The following is an 18,163-nucleotide window of genomic DNA, read 5'->3' on the forward strand; positions in this document are numbered from 1 at the left end:
ATCACATCACAACCTGTTTAAGCAAGTCTCTAAATTTATTACTATATTAATCACAAAACAAATCAATGAAAATCAGAGATTATCTCTGTATTTAACTTTGTTTAGAAATTGATTATGTATATTAAGAATCAAAAATAATTTATGGGGGAACGGGTGTAGCTCAGTGGTTGACAGCCTGTTCCCCAAGTACCAGATTCAGGTTTCAATCCCTGATATCTCCTAAAAATAAATAGATTAATTAATTAATTAATTAATTAATTAATCGAGCATATATCATCCATTCAGGCAGTATATTAGAAGGAAAGTTAAATACTTTACCACACAGGTACAGCTAATCCTTCTTCAATTATGGTGGATCCATTCCTATGCTTTTCTTCTCTTTGTTTTCTTTCTTTTTCTCATTGAAATGCTGATCATTCTCCTTGTATCAAATTATTTAATTTCAGACTCTTAAATTCCCATTTCTCCTCCATTAGTGATACTAATAATAAGCACTTTCTAATTCACCCTATCATTCATAGATGAAAACTATGACAAGTTTAGGGACAACTAACACATGTCACTCAACCAATGTTCATTCAAATCATGGGAGGACATACATTCACAGCAACAGTTTGAAGACATGTAGAATAATTTGAATATCCAAAAAATCAAATGAGATCTGCATTTTCATCACTAAAATGGCACCTAGAGGTATCCAGACTCACATAATGAGTCACATAAAGGTAAACTTTAAATTCTAAAATTATATTTCTCTTACTCTAAGACACTGACTATTCCTTGTATGCTCTTTGGAATACTTTCCAAATAATTAACTCACCAGTTGGATTTCTTTTAGATTCAAGCTATCAGCCTCTCTGCACAAAGATAGAATCTGGATTATAAAGAATAAGCAATGTACAATTAGCCTAGAAACCCGTTATTTAGGCATCGTACTCATTAAATAGTCTTCCTGGGCCCCAATGATTTAATGCTCTTGCTCTCTATACAAAGTGTTTTTTTATGAAAACAAATTTGTGGGGCATCTTTTCCTATCTTTATTTTCCTTTATATTGGGTGAGTAGAAAAGAATAGCTTTAGGACATCATGTTTGATAATGGCCTTCCTCTCTCCTCAAAGTGACTTTATTGTGCTTTCCAAGAACATTATAATGGGTTTTGATTATTTACAAGTATCGTTTTAGTAGATTTCCCAAAAATATATATAAAATAAAAAATTCAATGTTATTCTGCATAGCATTTACCAGAAAATTTTTCAAACAAAACAAAATACTGGAACGCATTTTGTCTTTAGAATTTATTTGTATATCTCTCTTTTCCCTTCTTTTCTTCTTCACATCTGCATGCAAAGTAAAACTTCCAATGTCCTGAGTGAGCAGAACTAATTGAGCACTTAACTGTGGTTCCTACACCAAGTGTTCAAATCTTCAAAGCAACTCAGTGATACAAGCACTAAGGTCATCCATGAGAAAATACTGTCTATGGTCACCAGGCAAGGTAGCAAAGGACAATAAAAGTTAGAGTAATAGTTAATTCTAGGAAAAGTGAAGGATTAAAATCAGAGAGTGTTACAATGTGAATTGCAAAAGTAAACTATGCTCTACTTGATTCATGTGGAGGATGCAGGGAAATTTCAATTGTAACTGTTGTTGTCACTTTTCTTTATATAGTCTATTTCATAATTTAAAAGGGTCACAACTATTCAAGTTGCTTAGGGAGTATAGCTCAGTGGTTAAGTGCCTGCTTCACTTATATGAGGTCCCGGGTACTGTCTAAAAAAAAAAAATCAAGTCAATTCTAAAACAATGTCCAAGTTATTGAAGCAATCTACCATAGGAGGTTTGATTTGCTACCAAAGGATTAATGTGAAAGCAACTCTAGGAGTTCTTTTTTTTCTTTATTTCAGTCCAGTCATTTCTGTACAATCCTGAAAAAATCATTTTTAGAAATTGTTATACTTTTCTACTAACATCTCCATTGGTCTAGGTTATGTTTTAATAGTTGTTACTCTTCTTTATTGAGAAAAATTTCTTTTCCAGGATGCCCTCTGAGCTTCTCCTTCTCTCTGAATTTTTCTAGCCTTTTTCTCATCCTAGAAGCACATTTGGTCCTATGTCCCCCAAATGAAAAAGAAAAATCGAAACATGTCTTTCTCTTCTGGCTTCTTTTAAAAATGTCCATTTTTAAAAAGATATAAAATGTACTATCCCTCTAACATATCATATGTACACATATGGATAAAACAAAATAGGGCCTGCAGTACCTGCACATTTTACAAAATATTCTTTAAGTCATTACAGTATCAGTAAATCTTCAAATCAGCAAAAATCAGAGAAAAGAACTGTTCTTATCAATTTCTAGTTATAATTACTCTCAACCTTCTAGACTGTTTTAATCTTGTCTTTGATCTTGCATTTCACCTATGTAAACTGTAGCTTTTTTATTACTTCATATCATGATCTGCACAGTTTTATTAATTAAAGTTATGTTTTGCCTTGTATGTTAATTCTTAAGGGACAGTATTTTGCCAGAGAAAAATAGTTTATTTGGTAATACAATAAGAAAATTTAATAAAATACTAGGCCAATCATGCAATGGTATCAATGATTCATCAAATAATTCATTTTTCTTGTTCATACCATCACTTAGAAAGGTAATTAAAGAGTTCTTTGGAGTTGCTTTCCTTAGGAATACCTTAGCAATGTAAACATAGTAGGCCATGAGTTAAAAATGAGGGATAAGCATTTAGTTAATAAGAACAGCAGCACAACAGGGGCAAAGGTACTGAAGTAAGAAGAGCCTGATTTGCATAAAGGCTATTGTTACATATCAATAAAAATCTTGCCTAGGATTATTCATGAAACAATTTTTGTATAGGTATAGGTATGGAGAGAATTTTCGCAGCTCTGAAGGGAAATTGAACGTGCTTCTTCTCAGTACAAGTGCTTGTGTTATATAGGTATGACTCAATTTTAACAGATTGGGTGAATCTATTATGGGTTATGTTTCCCTAAATAATATGGTGTCTCCTCCGTGTATTTCTTTTACAAGAAGGTTTAAAAGAAAGCAATACTGGCACTGAGTCATACTTTTAAAAATGGAAGTAGTTGTATCACTTCTGCTTTAAATAATGCCCTAAATAATAAAAACCTATGTACCTTATCCAATAATCAATTATCTTTCACTTTATTTATCATCTAATATTTATGTGATATTGATAACTTTTTTTCTCATTTTGATATTAAGAGTGCAAAATATGTACATGGAAGTGCGTTGAATTGGTCAAAGTTGGCAGTACATTAATTAAAATTGAGCTTTACAGAATCTTGGTTCAATGCATCTGTTATTTCCCAGTGTTACTGCCTGTATTTTTGAGAATGCAGACAAAATATGTCAATCATTTATTTTCTTCCCCGTAATATTTTTTTTTGTTTCATTACTTACACTATTATTAACCTTCTTTAAGTAAAGAATTAAAAAATAGTTTGGCTAGAAAGAACATATGGATATGATATATTAACTAGCTAAATGAATGTTAAGGTGTCTTTTTCTTTCCTGCATAGATAAAATACAATTGGACTAAGAATAATATTTATCTCAAACCTCTCTTCTCAAAACTTGAGGATATTGCAACATTGATAGAGAAATGGCTTAATGTAGCACAATATTCATTTCTTTCTTAATAATTTGCCCAAACGATATTTATATAATGCTTCTCTAATAGAATTCTGCTGTGATTGTTTCTCATATTATTTCTTTTCCCTTTCTTTCTCCTTCATTTTGTATTGCTATTAAAACTGTTGTTAAATTTTTAGAGCATTTTAAGTTTTCAGTTAATCTTTATGTTTTTTGTATAATTTCTTAATGATACACCACCACTTATAATTTCTATTCATTCTCATGTAGATACTATTTGTATCTTACGGATGATAAAAATTGTTTCTTAAACATCCTTGTAGCTCCCTTTGGAAATCTTTTCCTGAAATCTACTCTTTCCAATATCTACAAATGATGTGTTTTATCCATTTGCCATGGTATTACATATTTTAACATAATATATAATTGTTTTGTTTCTCTAATAAAATATGAAATAAGTTTATACAAATTGATACTAAAAGAAACATTTTTAAAAACATGATTTCCTCTGGCCTATTTCCTGTCTACTCAGATGATAAGTCAAATCACTTCTCCTATTTATATATCAAGATAAACTGAGGTGTGGAATTTCTTCTCCAAAACATTTGTGTATCCTTCCATCAAGTGGCATTCTATTGGAAATGGATGTTGGAAACTGAGGCACAGTGGCCTCTCAAGGAGAGACATGTTGTCTCCATGCTTGTGCTGTCTCCATGACTATGCTGGCAACCTAAGGAATGCAGTGATTTGGGAGTTCCCAGCAAATGGGATGAGACTGTTAAAGGCTGAAAGAAAAGATGAGCACATACCTTCTGTAATGTATAGAACACTTAGACTTTGTACCTTGAGATAAGATTTTTTAAAATTCCTTAGACTATAGGTAATGCTGATAGTTAATACATGTTGCTCCTTAATGTCACATAGGCTAGTGTTTGTGTGTATAGGCATGTAGGCTACCTATCTTGTAGGCTAGTATTTGTGTGTTTTGGCATGTAGGCTACTTTTGCCTGCTTCTTGACATGTACACTGAGGTATATAAAGAGCCCCTTGTAAACAATAAAGTTGTCTGATGAGCTTGAGGCTTCAATGCTCTCAGATTCCCTGATCCCAATCCCTGTCTTTCATTCCCGATATCCTTCGGGCCCGTGATGCCAACAACTGGTGCCCAAAGTGGGGCCTGAAGTAGTTACTGTAGCAGAGATTCTTCCATGGTCGTATCAGGAATGCAGAAACAGGAAACCTTCCTGAAAGGTTGAGATGTCCAATGTAGAGTGACCCAGGTCAGAAAATAAAGGTAAGAATTTTAATCGATTTTGTTTCAACTAGCATCAGGGTATGGGAAATCAACAGGGATGTCTGGAAGAATATTCACAGGTACTGAAAACTCTTAAAAACTGTCAGAGTTGCAGTGAAAACTGCAGATTTGCTTGAAATTTTTGCTCTAGTACAAAAACACTGTTACTGATTTCAGCCAGAAGGAAAGAATTTTTTAAATCTTAAACAGTGGAAACAGGTAATGAGGGCACTACGTAGAACATACCAAAAAAGAGAGAATATACCACTGTCGGTGTGGGCTTTAGGGCAACAGATTGCAGCTGCATTAGATCCACTGCAATCAGAGGAAGAGGAGGAAGAAATTACCATTTTTTCCAGGGAGCCCCATGACACAGGTCATCAGAGTGAGACCAGGGAGGAAATAGAGGATAAGGATGAGAAGGAGGGTGAGCCTCCTGATGAGAAAGAAACAAATCCTTCTCTGCTGAAGCAGATGTCTAAATTAAATATTTTGAAAGCTAACATTTATCCTAATATGTGTGATGTGACCCCTACAGCCCCAGCCATTACAATGCCTACAGTTTCAAGAAATTTTCCTACTACCTTGGATAATGAGTAATACAAAAATGTATTTGTACCTAATCCAGTTCCTACTACTCCTTTGATATGTTGTTTGCTGCAAGGGTCTCAGCAGGGGGATCCTGAAGCAATGCAATTATTAACAGCTTTTCTGGTAAATATTCAACAAATTCCTCCTGATGCAAACAACCCTCAAGGAGGATATAACTTTCATCATGAACCCCTGCCTTTTAAAATTTTGAAAGAACTTAAACAAGCTTGTGCACAATTTGGAACTAGTAGTCCTTACACTTTTGGCTTAGTGCAGGGGCTGTATCAAACTGATTGACTAATTCCCTGGGATTGGGACATGCTGACTAGAACTGTGTTGAATCCTGCTGAGTTTTTGCAGTTTAAAACCTGGTGGACAGATGAAGCTAACATGATTGCTCGTCGTAATGCAGTACAGAATCCTCCTGTTCTTATTACTGCTGAGCAGTTAATGAGTAGTGGTGATTGGTCTGGTATTCAAAGGCAGCTTCAATATGATGATCAAGCTGTAACACAAGTGCGTAATTCATGTTTGGCAGCTTGGAAACGTATTTGTGCATCTGGTAAACCTATGCAGTTGTTTGCTAAAATAATTCAAGGAGTTAATGAACCATATGTGGAGTTTGTGGCCAGATTAACTGACATTTTAGGGAAAACAATCGAAATACCAGAAGCCAGAGAATTGATTTTACTAATGCTTGCTTTTGATCAGGCTAACAGTGAATGTAAAAAAGCAATTCGACCTTTCAAGGCTGCTGGAGGTTCAACTCAGGACTATATTACGGCTTGCCAGGATATTGGCTCTACTGCCCATCAGATGGTAATCTTAGCTGCAGCTTTTAAAGGCAGTTTTAAGGAAGAAAGAAAGAAAGGAAATTGTTTTAAGTGTGGGAAGCCTGGTCATTATCAGAAGGAATGTCAATCCTATTTGGCTCGCTCATCTCAAGGTAGAGGGCCGCAAAATTCGTCTAAAATATGTCCAGTGTGTAGAGAAGTTTATCATTGTGCCAAAGAATGTAAGTCTAAAGTTTATAAAAATGGAGCCCCAATTGGGTTGGGAAACCATTTTGCAGGCTTAGCTCAGGGCCCTCAGACAAACAACATGAGCCTGGTCAATCAATATCCGGTCAGCAATGGTCAACAACATGCACCCCAGTTTCAGAATTAAGAGCTGCTTCAATAGGCAGTGCTGCAGTAGATCTTCCTTCTACTGAAACTAAATTAATAATACCTAGCATGGGTATTCAAACTATATCTACTGGAGCAAAAGGACCTTTACCCAATGCCATCATTGGTCTTATTATAGGAAGAAGTAGTTTGACTATGAAAGGATTACTGGTACAAATTGGAATTATTGATAGTGACTATAAGGAAGAAATAAAAGTAATGGTGCAAGCTGTCAGTCAAATGCAAATTACTGCCAGACAAAGGATTGCTCAATTATTATTGCTTCCACATCACAAACCTGCATCCCTTTTCAAAGGAAGGGAGGATTTGGTTCTACAGGAGAAAGAATTTATTGGCAAACTTTTGTAGGTGATGATAGGCCAGAAACTACAATTACTATAAATGGAAAAATGTTTTTTGGTTTGGTAGTACTGGTGCTGATATGTCTATTATTGGCCTCAATCTTGGACATTGCAAAAGGTGCCCACTGTATTTACAGGCATTGGCACAATGACAGATGTATATCAGAGTACTACTATATTTGATGTTTTGGGTCCAGATGGACAAAAGTCTACTTTACAACCTTATGTGGCAGATGTAGGGATTAATTTATGGGGACGTGATTTACTTGGTCAATGGGGAGCTTTTATCCATATCCCTACTTTATCTGAACAAGCAAAGTCTCTATATATGGATATGCAATATAATACTAGAACAAAGGGAGATCACAGAGGACTTGGATACAACTCAAGTCTACAGGATACCGATCAGCAGGAAAATTTACCATAGGGGCCACTGAACGGAAGGGCAACCCAATATCTATAACATGGTTAACTGATACCCCGGTTTGGGTTGATCAATGGCCCCTCACAGTTGAAAAACTTAATACCCTTCATATTCTTGTAAAGGAACAATTAACTCAAGAACATATTGGGTCTTTTAAAAGTCCTTGGAATTCTCCTGTCTTTGTAATTCAGAAAAAGTCAGGAAAGTGGAAACTATTAACTGATTTAAGAGCTATAAATAAGGTTATGAGCCTTATGGGTACATTACAACCTGGGGTACCACAACCTTCTATGATTCCCAGAGATTGGCCTTTAATTATTATAGACTTTTAAAGGATTGTTTTTTTAACATTCCATTACATCCCTCTGACAAGGAAAAGTTTGCATTTTCAGTGCCTTCTATACATAATCAAGTACCTATGCAAAGATATCAATGGTGTGTGCTGCCTCAAGGTATGATGAACAGTCCCACTATATGTCCATTATATGTACAGCAACCCTTAGAACTATTGAGAGCAAAATTTCCAAAAGCAATGATTATTCATTATATGGATGATATGTTGTTTGCTCATGCTTCAAATGACAAACTGCAACAGTTATTTCAGTATGCTGAACAAATTCTTCCAGTGTATGGTTTACAAATTACCCCTGAAAAAGTTCAAAGGAATGCACCATATTGTTATCTGGGTATGAAATTGGCTAATGGATGTATTACACCACAAAATGTACAAATACACCGAGACAAGTTAAATACTTGAAATGATTTCCAAAAATTGCTGGGAGATATTCATTGGATTCGGCCAAGATTAGGAATCCCTAACTATATGTTAACTCATTTATTTCAAACACTCACAGGAGATTCAGATTTGTCTAGTCCTCGAAAATTGTCAGCAGAAGCAGAAAAGGAATTGGATCAGATTTCTCGAGGACAATTAACACAAATAGACCCTGACAAATCTGTTGATTTAACTATTTTTTCTACTCAATCTCCTACGGCTCTATTTTGGCAAGAAGGTATATTGGAATGGATTTTTTTACCTAATAATAAACAAAAGATATTGCAAACATATCTCCAAAAAATTATTTTTATTTTAACAAAAGGACGTGTGAGACTATTGCAAATGAAAGTGTCTGATCCAGATAGAATTATTTGTGATTTATCTCAAGAAGAGATTTAACATTTATATATAACCAATCCTCAATGGCAAATTGCTATTAGTGATTTTCAGGGCATTATTGATAATCATTATCCAACATCTAAATTACTAACCTTCTTACGGGGAACTGCTTGGATTTTACCAAAAATAGTGAAAACTGTTCCTATTGAAAATGCTTGCATGGTGTTTACTGATGGTAGTAGTAATGGGAAAGCAGTATATGTTACATCTCAGGAAGAAAATGTTTGGCAGACTCCATATTCATCTGCTCAATGCACAGAGCTCTCAGCTATTATCAAGGTTTTACAAATTTTTCAGGAGCCCTTGAATATTGTCTCTGATTCTGAACATGTGTGTTTAACTGTGGCTCATATTGAAACAGCTCATATTTTTATTACTGATGAATTATCTCAACGTTTTGCTGAACTTCAAACTCTCATTAGGCAAAGACGTCAGCCTATATATATTACCCATGTTCAGTCTCATTCCTCACGTCCTGGTCCTTTGGCTACACAAAATGCTCAAGCTGATCAGTTAGTGGGATGTTTGCAGTATGCAAATAAATATCATGCATTAACTCATGTCAATACTAAGGGACTTAGACATAAATTTCCTCAATTAACAAAACATCAAACTCAAGAAATTATTCGTACCTGTCCCACCTGGGGTCCCTTGACCACAGTGCTTTTTCAGGTTGGATCTAATCCCAGAGGCCTAGCACCTAATCAACTGTGGCAGATGGATGTTACTCACATACCATCATTTGATAAATTACAATATGTTCATTTGTATTGATACTTATTCTCATTTTATTTGGCTACTGCACGAAGTGGTGAATGTTTTCATCATGTTCGTTCCCATTTGTGGTCTGCTTTTGCTGTGATGGGATGCATCTCAAAAATTAAAACTGACAATGGTCCTTCTTATACCAGTAAGTTTTTTACTGCACTTTATACTACGTATGGTATTGAACAAACTACGGGTATTCCTTACAATCCTACAGGACAAGCCATAGTTGAACGCAGCCATCTTATCCTAAAAAATATGCTTTTAAAACATAAAAGGAGATGATGGTATTATAACACCAAAAGATCAATTGGCAAAAGCTTTATTTATTTTAAATTTTCTTAATGTTTATAATTCATTGACACCTGTGAAATGTCACTTTGGAAAATGTTAAACTTCTATAGTGGATGCAGGAAATGAAGATCAACCAATATTTTGCAAAGATATTTTAAGCAATGAATGGAAAAAAGGCAGGATCAAAGTATGGGGATGAAGTTATGGTCTTGTCATTTCAGAAAATGGATAACAAATTTGGTTACCTGCAAAAAAGATTAAACCCCGGAATGAAGAGTTGGGGTCTCCTACAACTTCTGATGATGGTGATCATAAGTAATAAGGAAGCTGCAAGTAATTATACCTATTGGGCTTACATACCTAACTGCCCACTGCTAAGAGTATTAACCTGGAAAGATCCATTGTTTCCTACTTATCTGAATAAGACTAATGTATTTCCTGGACCAATTGATGATCAGTTACCAATTACACCCTATGAGGAAGGACAAAAAATCTACAATCTCATATTGCCTTTTGACTATCAGCCTCTATGCATTGGTAACCAACCTCCTTGCATGTACGTTCAGAATCAGACTGTGATCATTTTTACAAATAACTATACTAAGTCTTTTGTAACACTATTTCCTTTTTATAATTATGCAATGATTAAAAGCCCCAATTATAACTGTCTGCAAAGAGAGGTTGAAAGTAAAGTAGGATGGCAGAATGTCATACGAGAAGAGAATCTGTTTGTTTTTAACCATTCCTATGGAATAGTGTGGAAGACTGCCCCAATGGGGAGTCCCTGTCCATATAATGGCAGATTCATTTGGTATGGTTTAAATAGTAAAGGACAGCAAATTAGTAATATGCAATATCCATTTCATGAATCCTTAAATCATGATGAAAAGATCATTTTTACTAAAAATAATAGTGATTGGAAATATATAGGAAAATGGATACCTACTTCATGGTGTAATGTTACATCTATACATATTCAAAAGAACTTTTGGAAAGTTTTTCTAGGAATCGTTCCTACTATAGAATGGATTGGGAATAATAGTAAGTATGGTCAATATCTGCATTTAGATCAAATTCATCATTTTCAATCATGTGTAAGAGACCCTTATGTGTTTGTGGTCAGAAAATTAACTATAACCGAGAATGCTCTATTTTATAAAAGTGGGTCCTTGCATACTTGTCTGTCTGAGAACATTTTACAGAGTGGAGATTTCATTACATTGGTTCAAAGGTGGAGGGGAGTGTGGATTCCAGTGCAACTGAACTGAATTTGGCAATTGTCACCTGAGAGTCAACTGCTGTTCCATATGGCTCAAGAAATCCTGAAGTGCTCGAAGCAATTTGTGAGACTGCTGATAGCTGGCATATTAGAACTGATTGATGTCATTACAGCTGCTGCTACAGCCACCGTGGCATTGCATAAGACTGCAAACTCAAAAATACATGCATGATTGGCATAAGAATGCTAGTGACTTATGGCATAGTCAAGAACATATTAATGAAGAATTAAACAGTAGAGTTAGTAACCTAGAATCAGCAGTTTTACATCTTGGAGATCAAGTATATAACTTAAATCTACTTAGAGGATTGAGATGTGACTGGAATGAAAGTAGCTTTTGTATAACTCCACTAGCTTATAATAATTCTATGTTTGATTGGGAAAAAATTAAAAATGATTTGATAGGTCATAAAGGTAATATGTCAATAGAAATAGAAGAATTACAGAAAAAGATATTAGAAATGTCTCAATCAGATTAATGTAGCTGATGATAAGGATATCGTTAATGATTTGATTTCTCATTTCAATACATTTAATCCAGTATATCAGTGGAAATCACAGCATTTCCTGTCAGCTTTAGGAATAGGGCTAATCATATTTGTTCTGTTGCTCATGATTCTCACCTGTGCTGGACAGTGCTTTCGAAGAAAATTGCAAAGCGTAACAGCCATGGGACATGTGAATAATCTGGTGCTAGCAAAAACACTTCAATAATTTCCCCAAGTTGGAGAGCTTGGCCAGTAGTCAATGACGGGTAAGACTCTCAGAGGAGGGAAACCTAAGACAGGCACGGTCACCTCGACTAAAAAAAAAATGGGGAAATGTTGGAAACTGAGGCACAGTGGCCTCTAAAGAAGAAACGTGCTGTCTCCATGCTGGTGCTGTTTCCATGATTACGCTTGCAACCGAAGGAATGCGGTGATTTGGGGGTTCCTGGCAAATGACTTGAAATTGTTAACGGCTGAAAGAAAAGATGAGCACATACTTTTTGTAATGTATAGAACACTTAGACTTTGTACCTTGAGATAAGATTTTTTAAAATTCCTTAGACTATTGGTAAAATGCTGATAGTATGTGTTGCTCCTTAATGTCACATAGGTTAGTGTTTGTGTGTGTAGGAACGTAGGCTACCTATACCTGCTTCTTTGCACGTACACTGGGGTATATAAGACCTCCTTGTAATCAATAAAGTTGTCTGATGAGCTTGAGGCTTCGATGCTCTCAGATCCCCTGATCCTAATTTCTCTTTGTCTTTCATTCCCGATACCCTTCGGGCCCACAACTCCAACACCCAAGAACACAGTAAATAAGATGGATCATAACTGGTTCCTTATTGTTCAATTTTGAATACCTCAAAAAATGTTTGGATAAATATCAAATATAAACTTTTGCATAATCTATAGATTTAACTTCCCCATTACAAGAGACTGTGGTAACATGTCACCATGTAGTATTCTAGCAACATGAACATTTAAATAAAAAGTGCAGTAAATTAATTTTACTTAAAATACATTCCTTGGGAAGCAGACTTGGCCCAATGGATAGGGCATCCTTCAACCACATGGGAGGTCTGTGGTTCAAATCCCAGGCCTCCTTGACCTGTGAGGAGCTGGCCCATGCACAGTGCTGATGTGCACAAGGAGTGTCCTGCCACACAGGGGTGTCCCCCGCTTAGGGGAGCCCCATGCACAAGGAGTGCGCCCCATAAGGAGAGCTGCCCAGCATGAAAGAAAGTGCAGCCTGCCCAAGAATGGCGCCACACACGGAAAGCTGACACAGCAAGATGATGCAACAGAAAGAGACACAAATTCCCAGTGCCACTGATAAGGATAGAAGCAGAAGAACACAGAGTGAATGGACAGAGAGAGCAGACAACTGGGGGTGGGTAGAGAAATAAATAAAAAAATAAAATAAAATAAAATAAAATAAAATAAAATAAAATACATTCCTCAATATAACATTACCTTAATTGCTTTGACCTTGATGATTTCTTGGCAGCTACCCTATCAATTTCATCTCAAAACCTAACAAAATCAATTATGTTGACAAATCACTTTGTATGGTAGAATTAGTGTGTGATTCATGATTGCATGGCCTCTAAGACTTAGTAACCTCATCTGTGGTATCAAGATAGTAATAGAATAATTAGTTTCTGTGGTAGTTTCTATTTTTTTTATTCCACATTAATTGTGTGCTTCCTTTGAAAATAACGTTTGACACCAAACCTTTCTCATGGCATTTTTTCATCTCTATTTCTGAAAGTATAGATTAGGGGATTGAACATAGGTGCAATGATGGTGTAAAACAGTGCAAATATTTTATCCTCAGGGTTAAGTGTTAGGTGGTCTAAGTTAAGCAAAGTTTGAAGGTCCAAAGAATAAGACAACCACTGAGATATGAGACCCACATGTAGACAGGGCTTTGCGAATTCCCTCAGCTGAATGATTTCCTAAATTTAATATTATAATGACATTAGAAACAAATAAGACAACAAAGGTCACCAAGGTGGCAATATCTGAACTGGTAACCACAAGGACACCTGTGATGCACATATCAGTAAAAGTAACTTTTTGCAGCAAGAATATATCACAGAAGAAGTGATCAATTATATGTGGGCCACAAAAGGGCAACTGCATTGTAACAGACAATTGAGGAAATGAATGGACAGCCCTTCCTGCCCAAGCAGCTAACATTAGAAGATTGCATCTGTTCTGCTCATGATAATCATGTAGTGCAGGGTTTGCAGATTGTAACATAGCAGTAACATGGCAGTAAGAATGAAATCTCAATACTTGCAAAGAAGTGTATGATAAAGACCTGCAACATGCAGTTTCCATAGGAAATGTTTTTGTCCCCGCCAACAAGACACCAATCAGTTTGGATGTAATACTAGAGGTATAGCAGATGTCCATACAGGATAAATGGCTGACGAAATCGTACATGGGTCAAATGGAGACAAGGATCAGAAAATTTCCTACCAAGATGTAAACATAACAGAATAAAAAGAACACAATGCAAAATATTTGTATCTCCTGATCATAAGAAAGGCCCAAAACAATGAATTCTTAGATGTTACTGTGACTTTCCATGAATTTCAGTTTTTATATATTGTTCAGTATCTGAAAAGATAAAAAACAAACATTAATTTGGATAAAAATTGACAATATGATCACAATAATGTAAACTTTATTACAAAATGTGTGGACACTTATAGAATATTAATATTAAAATCTTTACTTACAATTATGTTGACATTTCTTTTTTTCTTTTTTTAATTAAAAATTTTTTTTTAAATTAATTAATTAATTAATTTATTTCTCTCCCCTTCTCCCCCACCCTGGTTGTCTGTTCTCTGTGCCTATTTGCTGTGTCTTCTTTTTTGTCTGCTTCTGTTGTCAGTGGCACAGGAATCTGTGTTTTTGTTTGTTTGTTGCGTCATCTTGTTGTGTCAGCTCTCCGTGTGGGTGGCACCATTTCTGGGCAGGCTGCACTTTCTTTCATGCTGGGCAGCTCTCCTTACGGGGAGCACTCCTTGCACATGGGGCACCCTTACGCAGGGGACACCCCTGCGTGATAGGGCACTCCTTGCACGCATCAGCACTGCGTATCAGTCAGTGCCACACAGTCAGGCCAAGGTTTGAACCGCGGACCTCCCATGTGGTAGAGGGACACCCTAACCACTGGGCCAAGTCCGCCGCTGACATTTCTTTTTTAACAGGTCTATTTTTACAAAATATGTGGAATTATTTTATAATAAAAATAATTAGGTATTTTACTCAATTTGACCATTAGACATTACAATTCAAGTGTTTTTTAATCTACAATATTACATTTTATTCCTGTTAATTATATCATTTGGAAAACCACAAATGTTTAATTTATCTCATAAAAATAAATCTGTTTTGCATATTTCAAATGTAATGCTTTAGCCAAGGGTCAACTTTTCTGTCTTCCGGCATGAATTGGAGAACGTCCATGTATCATTCTGAAAGTGATTTAGAAGGTACGAATATTTAAAATTCCCAGTTTAAAGTTGTAAAATTAAATATTTTTAAAGTTAAGAAAATATCAGGTATACAGTGTTCTGTAGTAAACTGTAATAATATAATATTGAATAAATAAGGAACGGTTCATTTTCCTTTTGTTTTTATGAGTGATACCGAATGCCTATTAAAATGATATATTATTTTCAAATACACATATTTATTTAAAATAAATTAATTTAAAGATAATTGCTATAAAAATTGGTGAACTTCTTATACAAGATCACTTGATTAATCCAAGTCCATAATTTTTCATAATCTGTACATTATACAATGTTAATACTAGCTGTTATCTAGCTGAGCAGGATGGGAGAAGGGTGCCATGGTGTGCAGCAGTGGGAGGAACTGCTAGGAAGCTTCATCTCAGTAGAAAAGATTATGGATTTCAATAAATTACCAATTCACCCTCTCAGTATTCCTGAATATTTATGTAAACCTCTAACTAGCAGCTAATTTAAATTACTGTCTCAGATCCAAAATAGTTTTGAAATAATTGTACCTCAGTTTTTTAAAAAAATGTGCATTCTTTATGTCATGTTTCTGACTTGTTCTCTAGATCATGAAAATTCTTGAATTCAAGATAGCACCTAAAACCCCATCCTGCATTCCAAAGGATAGGCTTTTATGATCACTGCTTGTTAACAGAGGTAATACGCAAATGTGAGTAGATTCAACTGAGAAGAGCAATTGTCATTAAAGTGCACACTTTTTACCAAATAGTGAGTAAAATGCCTATAAAAGAATTGATGTGTGAATGAAGAGAGGAATTATATTTAAAACAACCACTGTGCAAGTGATAAAAACAGTGGCAACAAACTCAAAGGAAGCAATTTAGAAGAAAATAAACTGAAAAGTTGTGAACATTGAGCTCATTGCTTAATCTCTTTAAAACCTCATTTCCTTAAATTAGGCATTTAAGAAATTATTATATAATTAAGAAAGAAAGGATTATATGAAGCAGTAGTAATACACAAGTTTCATACATGGATCATGTCACACATCACTTTTTTTTTTACTTTTTTCTTCAATTAAGCAGTTTAGCAACCACAGAAATTCTCCTGCAGATATATATAACTAACTCCAATGAGGATGTAAAGAGGAAAAAAAGAGCGCTCAACATATAGCTGATGACTTTCAAGTAAACTTCAATTTCTACAATTCATTAATGAAAAAAATTTATTTCAATGTCTGTTTTAGGACAATTCCTAACACAAATTTTTAGCCTGAATTTTCACAATCACTATAAAAATATGGTGAAATCATTAGTTTATTTTGGATAGATTGAATAAATACTTTGCTTTCTCATTTGTGTGTGCTACAGCATAATAAAAACCAAATTTCTTAATGTTAAGTTACAGTTTCCACCATAAGCTCAAATTTTCTACTAGAGGTATCAAAACATGTCATGCTATAAACTTACCTTAGTTGGCACAGATGAATCAAGTCTATTTCTTGAAAAGAGTTGGTTAGAAAAGTAGGAAAATCTTAATACTTCTGATAGCAAACATAAATGGCAATATTCCTGAAAATTTCATTAACTTTAATTCTACTGATTTTACCCAGAATTTGGCTTGTATATAATGCACCAAACTTTTGTATTCCAATAAAATTATCTTATCCTTCAAGAGAAGTTATCATTTAAGAATGAAATTAGATGGAATAAATGTAAATAACCCATAACCACCCTAAAACTTTTTTAGTGGGATTTTCTCAAAACCAAAAAGTCATGAGTGATTCACTGACCAAGAAGTCTGGGTGGCCTTCAGGTTGGATAAAGGCTACATCAGGAAGAATTGCAACTGAGATACTTAGTTCTTCTCCATTACTTAAACCTGAAGAAATTACAGAAAAATACAAACCAATAACTCAAACAAAAGTTGGTCATCTCTCAAAAATATTTTCAAAATCTCAAAATGCCTTAGGAACTTTGACAAGTTGGCAAGGACTGATTTTAAATATTCACTATATCCAGCAGGGTTACAAGGAGAAGTGGATCTTTATTCCACAGAAAAGTAACTTTCTAATGCAATTTACAATCTTCACACTAGCTTAAAGTAAAATAAACAAAAAGAACTTGAAAGACCCACAAAAGCTACCCCATGTATTTTTGTCCTCTGAGTCATCTATTTTATGACTCAAAGAAATTTGTTCTAGAGGAGCAGAATATAAACTTCTGTGGCAATGGAAAAATTAACAGGTGTTTGAAAGCTCTTAGAAATTACATTCCCAGAGGCATGTCTAACAGAATCTCACCAAATTTAATTAAGCCGTTGTCCATTGTAAGGTCCCTCATTCTTCTGGACATTTACTTTACGACTTTGACTTGACCTTGCTCTGGAGGCCCCAAGATACTTTGCTTAGACCCAAAACAGTCTAGGGAACTCTACTTGTTCTGTGCTACTCTATGTTTCTGAATAATGGCAAATTCCTATCTTGATGGTAGACATGCTCAGCCATAGATACAATCAAGCTTCACATGATTTAAATCCATGAAATATCCTCATACTAACAATCACATCAGTGTTTGCTTAATCAAACAACTGGACACTATCACCCAGCCAATTTGATACATGCACTCAACCAGCAAATTCTATTCAACATGTCAGTGTTCAACACTAACCCCCTGGTTCTGCACAATATTCTGGTATTTTTTTGCTGTTGTCCTCATCTTTGAAAATAATTTCTTATTATACACTATCATCAGTTTAGACATTTGAATCTACCTATATTTGCTCTAAGACCTGTACTGATATAAGAACTTAATATCACCTCAATATATATGAAAAAAAGTAGAATAAAGATTCATGGAAAAAAGATAAGTTCAACTTCATAGTGTGGTACAATACTAATTTTTCAATTACTAATAAATAAAGCAGACAAAAGTAAGGAACAAAAGCTAAAACAAAACTATTAAAAGGAACATATAGACATGTTCTGATATATATACAACTCTACATCCAATGAGGGATATATAATATTCTTGCATACAGCAAAGGAATACGTTTTAAAATGCTTTTTAGAGCATTATAACACCCTCAATAAAACTTAAGGGAGGGACATTTATACAGAACTATTCATTTAAAGTAGAAATAGACAATAAAGTAATTTTATGTATATTTTGAAATTAAAAGTA

This window comes from Dasypus novemcinctus, chromosome 10 (assembly GCF_030445035.2).
Source record: "Dasypus novemcinctus isolate mDasNov1 chromosome 10, mDasNov1.1.hap2, whole genome shotgun sequence".
NCBI classification, from domain to species: Eukaryota; Metazoa; Chordata; class Mammalia; order Cingulata; family Dasypodidae; genus Dasypus; species Dasypus novemcinctus.